Below are 14,540 nucleotides of genomic sequence, written 5' to 3'. Positions count from 1 at the left end.
CTCTATTGATGCTGCTGTTACTGTTGTTGTTGTTGCACTGGAGGAGGAACGTATGGTCTACTTGGACCAGCAGCATTTTGGAAGCCATCTTCTCAATTAAATTCCTGGCTTCAGCAGGGGTCATGTCTCCAAGGGCTCCACCACTGGCAGCATCTATCGTACTTCTCTCCATGTTACTGAGTCCTTCATAAAAATATTGGAGAAGAAGCTGCTCAGAAATCTGGTGGTGAGGGCAACTGGCGCATAGTTTTTTAAATCTCTCCCAGTATTCATATAGGCTCTCTCCACTGAGTTGCCTAATGCCTGAAATATCCTTTCTGATGGCCATGGTCCTGGAAGCAGGGAAATTTTTTTTTCTAAGAATACTCTCTTGAGGTCATCCCAACTCGTGATGGACCTTGGAGCAAGGTAATATAGCCAGTCCTTTGCCACTCCCTCTAAAGAATGAGGAAATGCCTTCAGAAAGATGTGATCTTCTTGGACATCTAGAGGTTTCATGGTGGAGCAGACAATATAGAATTCTTTCAAATGTTTATGAGGGTCTTCACCTGCAAGACCATGAAACTTGGGCAACAAGTGGATCAGTCCAGTTTTAAGAACATATGGGACATCCTCATCTGGGTATTGAATGCACAAGCTTTCATAAGTGAAATCAGGTGTAGCCATTTCCCTTAGAGTCCTCTCACGAGGTGGAGGTTGAGCCATATTTTCAGAATGTTCAAAATCAGAATGTTCAAAATCTGGATGTTCAAAATTACCAACCACAGAATGCTCAGACTCACTAATAACAAAATGCTCAGGATGCTCAAAAGGTACAAAATGTTCAGGGTAATCAAGATGCACACTATTCCTAACTAATCTATGAAATGTCCTATCTATTTCAGGGTCAAAGGGTTGTAAGTCACCTGGATTGCCTCTAGTCATGCACTATATGCAGCAGTTCATGTGTTTCTTAGATAGGGCAAAAGAGGTGGGTTAAAACTATAGCTATACTCAAAAAATATCCAAATGAGCTGAAATTTTGTGAGCAATACCCTAAAATCATGAAAAGATAGCACAAAAATATTCAGACAAAAATTCAAAGTCTAACTATGGAAACTGCCTAAGGAAAGTTCAGAAAAATAAAACAATAAACCTTGAAAAAAAAAACTAGTAAACAGGCGATTCTGCCTAGTTAGAGACCTAAACCGAGCTTTGTTGGATTGCCATGGTATGGGAAATTTTTTTCTACCCCAAATACATATATAATAATAGTCATTCTGATACCCGGAGCAAAAGTTATGGCCGTTTGAAGTTTTGCTAAACACAAGTTCTCAAAATTTTTTGAATCTCTCAAATCTAGCCACAACAAGTGTTCCTGGTATTTTTCACACAAAATATGAGTCAAAAGAACCTACCACACCAAAATTCAGCTCAAAATAACAGCCCTAACTATCAAAACAAAAATCGCCAATTAAATTGTAAATAGCTGTCGCTAATTCAGTCGCTATGTAATGTTGTGTGAACAGTAACACAGAATCAGTCTCTAATTCCGTCACCAAGCACTATCCACTGAAACAGGGGAAGCGCTGAACAAGGGGTCTACTAAATTGCAAAACAGAACGACACACTAACACAACACTAACACAATACAAACACATTAAACAAAAGAATTAAACGTAAAACAACTAAACATAAAACACGAATCACTAGCTATTATGAACTTTTGGACCACTGCTCCTTGGCAATGGTGCCAAATTGATCGAGGCCGTACTCGAATCAAATAAACATTAAAATGTAGTAACTAGGAAGTGATCCTAAGTCGTTTCAAACACCCCTAGGATGCCTATTTATAGGCAAAGGGTCACTTTGGGGAAGTTGCAGCTCACCCAGGCGAGCTAGGGTTTATGAAAACAAAAGAAAAGACCCTTTTGCCCCCCCTTTTTTTGGTATTTTTCACATTCTTGATCAAAATTGATCGAGGCCGTACCCGAATCAAATAAACATTAAAATGCAGTAACTAGGAACGAACAATGACTGACCAAATGTGATGCAATCCTACTCCGCAAGGGCATTGGATAGAAAAACTCCAAGTAGATTGGGCCAGAGATGCAAGAGAAGGCCCTAGGGTTCTTATGAGCCTTAGGGTAGATTTCGGGCCCATGGGCTAAGTACGAGCCCGCTTATCTTTGTAAATATTAGATTAAGGTTTCATTATTTTTGGGCCTTGTATTTAGGGCTCCATAATGTAGGTAGGGTACTCTAGAAATATAGGATTTTTCAGCCCTTGTATTTTAGGGCACCTAGACTAGTTTTTGTATTAGGGGTAGTTTTGTAATTTCACATGCACTAAGTGGATATTTGATGTGTGTGGTTGGAAATAAATTTAATTGAATTGGTAGAAGCCCAATCCAATTAAATTTTAGAGGGGGAGGTGAGCATTTGCTTACTACACCCCATTGCCACATCATATAGTCACACTTTGTGCATGTCCTTCATGCTTTTCATGCCTCATGACACCTAAGCACACTTAGTGGAGAATCTTGGAATTGATCTTGGATTAGTGGGCTGAACCATAACTAAAATTCACTAATCATAATTAGTGAAATTTTGGCTCCAAAGTTTGGCTCCACAAATTCAATTTCAAATTCAAGTGAAATTTGAATTTCCCTCCAATTGTGTGACACTTAGGCTATAAATAGAGGTCATGTGTGTGCATTTTTTTGAACTTTGATCATTTGAATATTAAACTTCAGATTTCAAAGCTCATTTAGAGCACAAAATTTCGTGCTCTTCTCTCCCTCTCCCTTCATTCATCTCCTTCTTCCTCCAAGCTCTTATCCATGGCCTCCTATGGTGGTGAGCTTCTTCTAGACTCATCTTCTCCTTGAAGTGGCGTCTCCTCTCTCTCTCCCTTTCTCCATTCCGCTGCCATTCATATTCCAAGAAGCAAAGGAATCCATTGATGAAGAAGATCCTAGGCCTACAAGCTCCAATGGAGCTTGCATCAAAATGTTCATAATATGCTTTATTATAACAGTAACAATTGGGGGGGTGTTTGTTTGGGAATTTAAGAACAAGCAGATTGGAATACAAAATTAATAGTATTAAAAACATGTTGTTTCCTCTGATTCATAAGCCATTCTCTTATCCTAGGTTATGAGGATTTCACCCCTGGCATTTAACCCATTAATCCAACCCTAATTTAATTTACTAAGCGAAAATCAATTTAAGGTTGTCAATATGTGATTAAGCAACACATACACCAATTAACCCCTTGTTCATTAAGCACGAACATAATTTAAGCACAGTGGCAATTAATCGAACACAAAGCGTGCATAGATTAACAGAATGCATGTGGGTTAATTGGTGAAGGGAAAACCGATAGGAGAGCAACAATAAAAACATAACCTCAAAGAGAATTATGCTTCATCCTCAGATGGAAAAAACACTAGAAATTTAGCCTTCCATAAGTTCAACAAAATCAGAAAACATAAATGAAGCTAAAGGTAGAAAACGAAAATGAAGCTAAAGGCAGAAAACGAAAATGAAGCTAAAGGCCGAAAATGAAAATGAAGCTAAAGGCAGAAAACGAAAATGAAACTAAAGGCAGAAGAAGGAACAGAAACGAAATTGCAATTAGAAGTAGAAAATGGAAAAATGCATTCACGTGAACAGTAATACAAAGCTCAAAACGTAAAACCCTAAAACTCCTGAATAATAGAATAATCTTTACACGAATCCCAAGGCTGCTATTTATAAGGGTCACTCAAGGTCACTAGGCCTTATTACATTATTTTGGCCTAAAACGAAATAAAAATAACTGAACGCAATAAAAAATGAAATTAGATGAAATCTAATAAAATTGTCTGCTTTCTTCAAGTCCAATCTGGCTCAGCCCAATAGCTTATAATTATCCTAAAATTGAATTAAAAAACCAAATTAGTCAAGTGGGCCCAATTGATAAAACTGAATAATAAATTTAACAATTAGAGTAAATCAGTAATTAAATTGGTGACAAAAAGGGTTAAGAAGTAGGAGAAAATAATGGCACATCAAAAATACTGAATGATCATCTATTTCACACTGTAACTGGCGTCCAAAACCGTAAGTTGACTAGCAAGGATCAAAAGATTAACGAATGATAGTCCCCGGACGAAATTAGGGTATGACAATTGCCCATCTTTACTTATCTTTTATTGGAAATAAAAAGGGAAGTAAATATAAGGGAACTAATTTCATTCGAGTGACCTTGTTACTCGACTGGGTAACTGGCGAAAACCAAGGAAGTGAAACCAAAAAAACAAGAGGATGTTGAAGTGTTATAAAATGTAAAATGGAGGACATTGAAGTCCTGTAGAGCATAAGACATTTGAAGTTTTTTTCAAAGCATAGAAACAGAGGACGTTGAGTCCTAAGAAGCACAAAGACAAGGACATTAAGTTCTATAAAAGAAAGAAGACGCTGAAGTCTTAGAAAGTGTAAAAGATAGAAGACATTGAAGTCTTGTAAAATATAAAAGACAAAAGACATTGAAGTTTTGTAAATATAAATGAAGACATTGTAGTCTTTGAAAGCGTAAATGACTGAAGACATTGAAGTCTTTGAAATGTAAATGAAGACAAACATTGTAGTATTTGAAAACGTAAATGACTGAAGACATTAAAGTCTTTGAAATGTAAATAAAGACATTGTAGTCTTTTGAAAGCATAAATAACTGAAGACATTGAATTCTTTGAAATGTAAATAAAGACATTGTAGTCTTTTGAAAGTGTAAATGACTGAAGACATTGAAGTCTTTGAAATGTAAATGAAGACATTATAGTCTTTTGAAAGCGTAAATGACTGAAGACATTGAAGTCTTTGAAATGTAAATGAAGACATTGTAGTCTTTTGAAAGCGTACTGAAGACATTGAAGTCTTTGAAATGTAAATGAAGAAATTGTAGTCTTTTGAAAGCATAAATGACTAAAGACATTGAAGTCTTTGAAATGTAATTTACGCACGGGGAATGTATTAGCACCCCAAGCGTTCGTCACAAGGGACGTCAACCTTTAATCAAGTGTGCAAATATGACTTCAATTTGTTTTGTTTTCCTTTTTTTACGTTTTTATGTCTTTTTATGCTTTTTGTATTTTTTTTATCTTTTTGTGGTCGACAAGGGTGTTTCCCTTGCTCCTACGTATTCCTTAATTGTGATAAGGAAATCAGACCTACGTAGTTCTTTGAGAACTAAATGTTGGTTAAGTTGTTTTTATCTTTTTTTTGCAAGATATATTTTGACCAAACAAAAGTCGTTTAAGGTGTTGGACCATTTAAATGATCTTTTGATTCTTTTGAAAGGAGAGAAAAGTTAAGGTGTTGGACCATTAACGATCTCTTTGTTTTTGAAAGGAGAGAAACGTTAAGGCGTTGGACCATTAACGATCTCTTGGAGTGGTCGACAAAAGTAGGGCTTTTGCTCCTACGTATCCTCAATTGCGATGAGGAAATCAGACCTACGTAGTTCTTGCAAAAGCGGTAAAGTTACATGTTGATTTTATGCTTTTGAACGGTTCATGTTAACCGATAAAAGAAAAGAGTACCGTTTACGGCGTTGGACCTTAAAACGGTTTTAAGTGACTTTTGCGGACTAAGCTTGATTTGTGAGTTGATTTTAGCCTTAGTTTCACTTTGGTTATTAGTCAATTGATCCAAGGAAACTTTCAAAGAAAAACGTCCAATTGATTTTTTTGATTATTTTATTCAAAGATATTTTGATTATTTTACTATTATTTTGCTTTTTGTTTGTTTAACCGAGGTTACAGCGTGAACGATCGGTTAGATTTTGTTTTAAAAGTGATTAAACGATATTACAACACAAATGATCGGTTGAAATTCATTTTATCATTTATTAGGTGAGAAAATGACTTATATAAACGGTAAAAGCGCATTAAAGACGGAAGAAAAGAAAACCGAAAATGAACGAAATAAAGATGAAAACCAAAAAAACAAGAAATGAATTGAAAGTCTCGGATTCGAAAACTTACCCGTTGAAGAACGAAGAACGGATGAAGAACAGTGAAGAACCACGGAAAACCTTCACGGATTCGCTCACGGAAACATCTCGGAAGCGTTACGGAAGCACCTCGGCTTGGATTTTCTTCACGGAAAAATTTTTTTCCACCCAAAACAGCTGAAATACATAGCCAGGGGGCTGAGGGATCCTTAAAACAGCCCCCTTCAGCCTATTTATAGGAAAAAGGGGGAGGAGGTTGCCGCCCAGCTCGCCCAGGCAAGCTGGATTGCTTCAGAAGCAATCCAGCTTTGAAAATACTCTGGAAATCCCAATTCAAAATATCAAAATTGCTATTTGCACCCCCCCTATTTTGATAAGTTCACCCCTTTCTTTCGTAATTTACGGAAAAGTTACGAAAGCCTATAGGACTTGATTTTCTTCTTCTTTTTTTTCTCTTCCTTCTCACCCATATTAAGTGAAATATGCTTATTTAGGGTTATGGGAATTTTACGGAAGCATTACGGGTGTCTGGGAAGCCCCGAAAGCCCATTTTTTTAACAAAACAGGGGAGGTGGTTGCCACCTAGCTCGCCCAGGCGAGCTAGATTGCTTCCACCTCAAGCAAGAAAATGCCCAAAAACCTCTAGAAGGGCCCAGATTTGAAAATTACTATTTGCACCCTCCATTTTACTAAATACACCCTTGCCTTTTTTGCTGATTCTTTTTCCGTAACGTTACGGAATTTTACGAATTACGTAACGATATTTGTTTTCTTTCCATAATGTCACAAAACCTTACGGATTACATAATCATCCCTTCTTTGGCTTCCGGGATGTTATGGAACTTTACGGATTGCACATTAACACTTCCTTTTGACTTTCGGCATGTCACGGAACTTCACGGATTGTGTAACAATGCTTTCTTTTGACTTTCGGCATGTCACGAAACTTCACGAATTGCCTAACGATGGGTGCCAAGTACCTCGAAGTGGTCAAACGAGGGTCGCATCCCAATAAATGGATGGTCCCCAGACAAAATTAGGGTATGACAGTTGCCCCTCTTTACTTATCTTTTATTGGAGATAAAAGCGAAGTAAAGATAAGAAACTAATTTCGTTCGGGCGAAACACCATTTGGCCGGTGAATCTCCCGGCGCAGAATGACCATAATTTGTCTCTATGCGTTTATCACTCAACTTGCTGCCCTTGAATGACAAAGGGCGCAGAATAACCATAACTTGTCTCTGCGCGTTTATCACTCATCGAGTCTTACAGATAGCAAAAGCGTGTGGATGACCATAATTTGTCTCCGTATGTCATCGGGCCCGCCGCCTCTGGATGACAAAAGGTGAAAAAGTGTAGGACCAAATGGTTCCCGCATGTCATCGGACCCGCTGCCTCTGGATGACAAAAGGTAAAAAAGTGCAGGACCAAATGGTTCCTCGCATGTCATCGGGTCCGCCGCCTCTAGATGACAAAAGTAAAAAGTGCGGGACCAAATGGTTCCCGCATGTCATCGGGCCCGTCGCCTCTGGATATTGACTAACACTAAGTAGGTTGTGCTTAAGACCTTCAACAAGTAGAACATTTTCAATGGAGTTTGAAGAATTTGTACCTATTTTACCAACTCCAAGGATTCTACCTTTGTTGTTGTCACCATAAGTTACATGCCCGCTTTTCTTGGGAGAGATATGTGTAAACTTTGATGCATCTCCAGTCATATGTTTTGAACATCTGCTATCTATGTACCATTCCTTCCTCAAAGACACCTACATAATCAAGTTTTTGACTTAGGTACCCAAACTTTATTGGGTCCTTGTGTGTTAGTGTAGACTGAAGATCCTTTTGGGACCTATATCATTTTAATGTTGTTGTAGTTTTTCTTAAAATAACAAGTAGATGTGCCATGCCCTTTTCTTCCACAATAAAAACAAGTGATAGAACTAGAATTATATTTTTGTGTGGAAGTGAAGAGGTTTTTATGAAATTTTTGTTGTTTTTCAGGTTTATATCCTATTCCAGGCTTATTAGAGACACATCTTTTTTTTTCCTAATATGACATCTAAATTATTTTTACTATAAGAAAATTTTGCAAGTGAGTTTTTCAAATCTTTAATTTCTTTTTCATATTTTCCACAACAACTACAAGAATCATATATTTTCTTGTTAGAAATAGTAGAGATATAAACTTTTTCATTTGATTTAGAAATTGAGACTTCAGTTCTAAGATGATCTAATTCTTTATTTAATTTTGAAATTTCATTTTCTAAATCTGAAATTGTTTTTGTAGAAGATGAAACTAACTTTGCAAGTTTGATTGACTCTTTATGCAAGTCAGCAAATGCATCTTGTAATTCATCAAAAGAAATGGATAAGTTATTTGAAGATGTTACCTCTTCATCGCTTTCATAACTTTTAACCATTAGACAGAGGTTTATCTCTTCATTTTCGGAATCTTCAGAAGATTCCATATTATTGTCATCCCATGTGATGTACGCTTTCTTCATTTTCTTTTCACTAAAATTTTTCATTTCAGATTTCTCCATCTTTTTCTTAAAGATAGGACAATCAACCCTCAGATGTCCAGGTTGATTGCATTCAAAGCATTTTGGAGTAGAAGATGAGATTTCTGTCCTTCTTTTAGATTTAAAATTTGGTCGCCTTTGACTTCCTCTGACTTTTAGAAACTTGTTGAACCTTTTTACAAAAAGGCTAAGATCATCATCTTCATCTAGATCAATTTCCTTATCACTTTCTTCTTGGATTGAAGATGAGGCTTTAAGAGCAATTCCCTTCTTTTTCTTGTCATTTTCTTCATGTTGATTTAATCTCAACAATTCCATTTCGTGTTCCTGTAACTTTCCAAATAGAGTAGCAAGAGTCATGTTAGATAAATCTCTTGATTCAGTAATGGTTGTTACTTTAGGTTGCCATTCTCTGCTTAGACATCTTAATACTTTGTTTATGAGATCTTCATGTTGAAAATCTTTCCCTAAGGCTGCAAGATGATTTACTATATGTGTGAACCTCTTTTGCATGTCTTGAATGCTTTCATTAGCATTCATCCTAAATAGTTCATATTCATGAGTTAATGTGTTTATCCTAGATCTTTTAACATCTGTTGTGCCTTCATGTGTTACTTGTAAAGTGTCCCACATTTCCTTAGCACTCTTATAATTTGAAACCTTGAAATATTCATCCATTCCCAGGGCAGATGTAATTATGTTTTTGGCTTTTAAATTATAGTGTACTCGTCTTTTATCCTCTTCAGACCATCTATCTCTAGGTTTTTCTATTGTTGTGCTTCCACTTGTTGTGCTTCCATCTATTGTGGTTCTTTCTACTGTGGTGGGTATATAAGGCCCTATTTTTATGACTTGCCAAATATTTAAGTCTATTGCCTCAATAAAAATTTGCATTCGGGTTTTCCAGTAGTGGTAACCCTCTCCATTAAAGATTGGAGGTCTATTGATTGAATTTCCTTCTAGAAATAAGAAGTTTGCTAAGGCCATTATTCTTGAAGCTTCTAAACTTTATACAAGAATGAAGCTCTGATACCAGTTGTTAGACAAGTGGCCTCAGATATCTTAAGAAGGGGGGTTGAATTAAGATATTGCAAACTATTTCCCCAATTAAAAATTCTATTTCAATTTCAATGCAAGTTGCAAGTTCCCTTAAAAATGAACTTTTAAATAATGATTCAAATAGAACAATCTGAATATAAATATAAATCAATAATAAATAAACAAGTTTAAGGGAAGAAAAAGTGCAAACTCAGATTTATACTGGTTCGGCCACACCCTTGTGCCTACGTCCAGTCCCCAAGCAACCAGCTTGAAAGTTCCACTATCTTGTAAAATCCTTTTACAAGTTCTGAACACACAAGGACAATCCTTCCTTTGTGTTCAGATTTCATTACAACAAGAGACCCTCGGTCTCTCAATCCCCTTTGAGAATTTAGAAAGAAGAGAAGAATAAATCTCTCTTGAAAGAGATAGATTTTAAAATCTGAGCACTCAATTAATTTCTTATTGAATTGCAAGTGTATTGGCCAAGGAATTCTTAAGAGGATGAAATGTTTTTGCTCTTTGAGAGAATAATACATTTTGTTATGAAAAACTCTGAGCAAATTCGTGTTTCAAGTCACATATATAAAGACCTTTCGTGGCCATGTAAAAACCATTTGAAAAGATGTGACTCTTAGAAATAATTTTCTGAAAATCTCCTCTGGTAATCGATTACATGATTTGTGTAATCGATTATAGGTTTTAAAATTTGAATTAAAATGTTTATTAACTGCTGGTAATCGATTACCAATATTGTGTAATCGATTGCACAGTCTAAAATTTGAATTCAAATTTTTAATAGCTATTGTAAACCATTTTTGGCCACTGGTAATCAATTACATCCTCTGGTAATCGATTACTAGAGAGTAAATCTCTTGAAAAAGACTTTTTAACTTAAATTTCTTGGCCAAATCTTTTTCTATTTCAATTAGGAATTCCCTTCCTAAAATAATAGAGATCTTCTAGATGTTGTATCTTGTATTCTTGGATCATTTGTCTTGAATTAAACTTGAGAAGCGCATTTTCATCAAATCATCAAGATCATCATCAAAACATCAAAGACAAAGTCTTTGCTTCTACAATTACTCCTATAGTAGTCATGACTCTTGCAAAAGCCTAAGTCAAGAACTTAGTGACTATTATGGAGGAAGGCATAGGTCACATCCTAGACCTCACTCCCACAGAAGAGAAAAGGAAGAAAGCCTCAAGAAGCTAACATTAACCTCCCATACTTCCATGGGAAGGACAATGTATAGGCTTACTTAGATTGGGAAATGAAGGTTGAGAAACTTTTTGCTTGCCATCATACAAGTGAGGAAAAGAAGGTTCCTTTGGCTATCCTTAGCTTCCAAGGGTATGCCTTCTATTGGTGGACTCCCCATGTTAGGGAAAGAAGGATTCATGGGGATCCTAATGACTTGAAAAGTGCCCTTAGGAAGAGGTGCATCTCCTCCTACTATGAAAAGGAGCTTATGGACAAGCTCCAAAGGCTTAGACAAGGGAATATGCGTGTTGAAGAGTATAGGTAACAAATGGAACTACTTCTTTTGAGAGCTAGGCTTAGGAAGGAGGAAAGAACAAGTATTGCTAGGTTCCTTAGTGGACTTAATATGGAAGTGAGGGACAAGGATGAACACCTTCCATATAGGGACCTAGCGGATCTAGTCCAACTTTGCATAAGGGTAGAGCAACAATTTAAAAGGAAGCCTACTTCAAAATCTTATGGCTCTCACTCTTATCCAAAGAAAGACCAAGGTCAAGGCATCTCAGGGGCTACACCTTCTAAGCCCAAAGATGATAAGGGGAAGACAATAGAAAAGCAACCCCCTAAGGCTAGTATGCAAGAGAAGAGTAGCTCTATAAATTAGTTTAAGTGTCTAGGAAGAGGACACATTGCTTCTCAATGTCCCACCATGAAAACCATGATTATGAGGGGCCAAGAAATTTATAGTGGTCAAGATGAGGCTACTACTTCACCTTCCTCTAGTGAAAGAGAAGAGGAAAAAAGAGGAAGTCTCTTAGGTAGGCCATGGCAATATGATAGGAAAATCATCTATAATGGCCTATCTAATGAGATAACCCTCACCCACCTTGGAACAAAGTTTGCGTTGCATCCTCAAACACCTTCGCATGTGGCCAAATATCAACTATCTATGAAAGATAAGAGGAAAAATCATTTTGCAACAAAAGGTGATATCAAAAGAGCACTCATTCTTAAACAATCCTTCTACCTTCTCCTATAAAGGGAAACCTCCCTTAGCACTGCCACAATTCCTACATTTGAGACCTTACCCCCAAAGGTCCAAGAATTCTTACATGAATTTGGAGATATATTTCCCAAAGAGATACTCCCTAGGCTACCTCCTCTTAGGGGAATAGAACACCAAATAGACTTAGTCCCAGGAGCAAGCCTTTCTAATAGGCCAGCCTATAGGACTAACCCTCAAGAGATTAAGGAGATAGAGTCTCAGGTTAAGGAATTGTTGGAGAAGGGCTGAGTCCAAGAGAGCCTAAGCTCTTGTGTTGTGCCAATGTTGTTGGTGCCTAAAAAGAATGGTAAGTGAAGAATGTGTACAGATTGCAGGGCCATCAACAACATTATTGTAAAGTATAGGCACCCTATTCCTAGACTTGATGATTTGCTTGATGAGTTGCATGGTGCCAATATCTTATCAAAAATTAATCTTAAAAGTGTTTATCACCAAGTCAGAATCAAAGAGGGTGATGAGTGGAAAACTATTTTCAAGACCAAGTTTGGTTTGTATGAATGGCTAGTGATGCCTTTTGGACTCACTAATGCACCAAGCACCTTTATGAGGCTTATGCATCATGTCTTAAGGGATTTCATAGGTAGATTTGTTGTTGTTTATTTTGATGATATTTTAGTGCACAGTAGGAGCCTAGATGATCACTTAGGACATTTAAGGCAAGTTCTTCCAGTTCTTAGGAAAAACACTCTTTATGCCAATATAGAGAAGTGTACCTTTTGTGTAGATAATATAGTTTTCTTAGGATTTGTAGTTGGTAGAAATGGGGTCCAAGTGGACCCTGAGAAAATCAAGGCCATCCAAGAATGGCCCACCCTAAAAAGTGTAGGAGATATTAGGAGCTTCGATGGGCTAGCAAGCTTCTATAGAAGGTTTGTTCCTAATTTCTCTACACTTGCCTCACCTCTCAATGAGCTGGTGAAGAAGAATGTGGCCTTCACTTAGGGTGAAAGACAAGAGCAATCCTTTGCTTTTCTCAAAGAAAAGCTCACCAAGGCACCTGTTCTAGCTCTTCCTGATTTTTCTAAAACTTTTGAGCTAGAATGTGATGCCTCTGGAGTGGGTGTGGGAGCTGTAATGTTGCAAGGTGGGCACCCTATTGCTTATTTTAGTGAAAAAATTCATGGTGCCACCCTCAACTACCCCACCTATGATAAAGAGCTTTATGCCTTAATAAGAGCCCTCCAAACTTTAGAACATTACATTGTTTCCAAGTAATTTGTCATTCATAGTGGTCATGAATCAGTTAAGTACATTCAGGGAAGTTGTGAGACTCCATGGTTTGCTTAGGACCATTGTGTCAGATAGAGAAGCTAAGTTCCTTAGCCACTTCTAGAAAACCTTATGGGCTAAGCTAGGAACTAAGTTTCTTTTCTCTACCACTTGCCATCCACAAACTGATGGGCAAATAGAGGTAGTGAATAGGTCTCTATCCACCCTTTTAAGGGCTCTTCTGAAAAGCAACCATAAGTCTTGGGATGAGTATCTTCCTCATGTAGAATTTGCCTACAATAGGGAGGTTCATAGAACCACCAAGCAATCCCCTTTTAAGGTTGTCTATGGGTTCAATCATCTAACACCCTTAGACCTAATTCCCCTCCTACTTGACACTTTTATTATACATAAAGAAGGGGAATCTAGGTTACAGTTTGTAAAGAAGTTGCATGAGAGGGTTAGGAACCAAATAGAGAACCAAACAAAGGTGTATGTAACTAAAGGAAATAAAGGAAGAAATGAGCTAGTTCTTAATAAGGGGGACTGGGTGCTCCATCTTAGGAAGGATAGATTCCATACTAAAAGGAAATCCAAGCTTGGTCCTAGAGGTGATGGACCTTTTCAGGTCTTGGAGAGGATCAATAACAATGCCTATAGGTTGGACCTCCCAGAAGAGTATGGAGTCAGCACCACTTTTAACATTTCTGATTTTATTCCTTTTGCAGATGGAGCTGATACTAAGGAGGTGGAACCAACAAATTTGAGGTTAAATCCTCTTCAAGGGGGAGGGGATGATGCAATCCTCCCAAGGAAAGGACCAGTCACCAGAGCCATGAGCAAGATGCTCCAAGAGGATTGAGCTAGAGCTGCTAAAGAAGGCCCTAGGGTTCTCATGAATCTCAGGGTAGACTTTTGAGCCCATGGGCCAAGGTTTGGTCCATTTTTCTTTGTAAATATTAGAATAGGTTTTTCTTCTTTTCTGCCTTGTATTTTGGTCATTTTAGGTTTGTAGGGTACCCTATAAGTTAAAGGTACCTTAGTAATATAGGGTTTTAGCCTTGTATTTCAGGGCATTTTGATTAGTCTTTGTAGTAGGGACTTTTTTGTATTTTCATGTATTTTGGCATGGGGTGAGCTTAGCTATTGGAGGGGTGTAAGTAGCTAAGCTTGTGGCATCTAAAGGGAATATGCTAAGATGCCTTTGGCATATTCTTTGGAATATTCATTTAGTTAGTGACCTAGGCTATAAATAGAAACATGTGTAACACTTGTCACAAATGAGAAACTTGTGAGACACACTTCAAAGTTCAGCTTCTCTCCTTATTCTCCTTCAATTTCCACGCCACTTTCTCTTTCTCTCTCTCTCATTCTCTTCTTCCATTAAAGCTTCCTCTCTAAGCTACTTATCCAAGGCACTCTATTGGTGGTGAAGCTTCTCCTTTCATGGCTTATTCTCTAGTGGATGATGCCTCCTCTCACCTCTTTTCCTTTATCTTCTGCTACAACTCCTTGGCTAAA

General features: G+C 37.3%; 1 non-coding gene across 1 annotated transcript; it reads left to right on the top strand.

The window, feature by feature from the left end:
- Positions 1 to 218: 218 nt before the first annotated feature.
- Positions 219 to 325, top strand: LOC113000837 (small nucleolar RNA R71). Its single transcript, XR_003266158.1, has one exon. It is a non-coding gene; the product is annotated as a small nucleolar RNA R71 (small nucleolar RNA).
- Positions 326 to 14,540: the final 14,215 nt, after the last annotated feature.

The sequence above is a fragment of the Glycine max genome, chromosome 20, assembly GCF_000004515.6.
Source record: "Glycine max cultivar Williams 82 chromosome 20, Glycine_max_v4.0, whole genome shotgun sequence".
NCBI lineage: Eukaryota > Viridiplantae > Streptophyta > Magnoliopsida > Fabales > Fabaceae > Glycine > Glycine max.
This window is presented reverse-complemented; position numbering and strand designations above follow the sequence as displayed.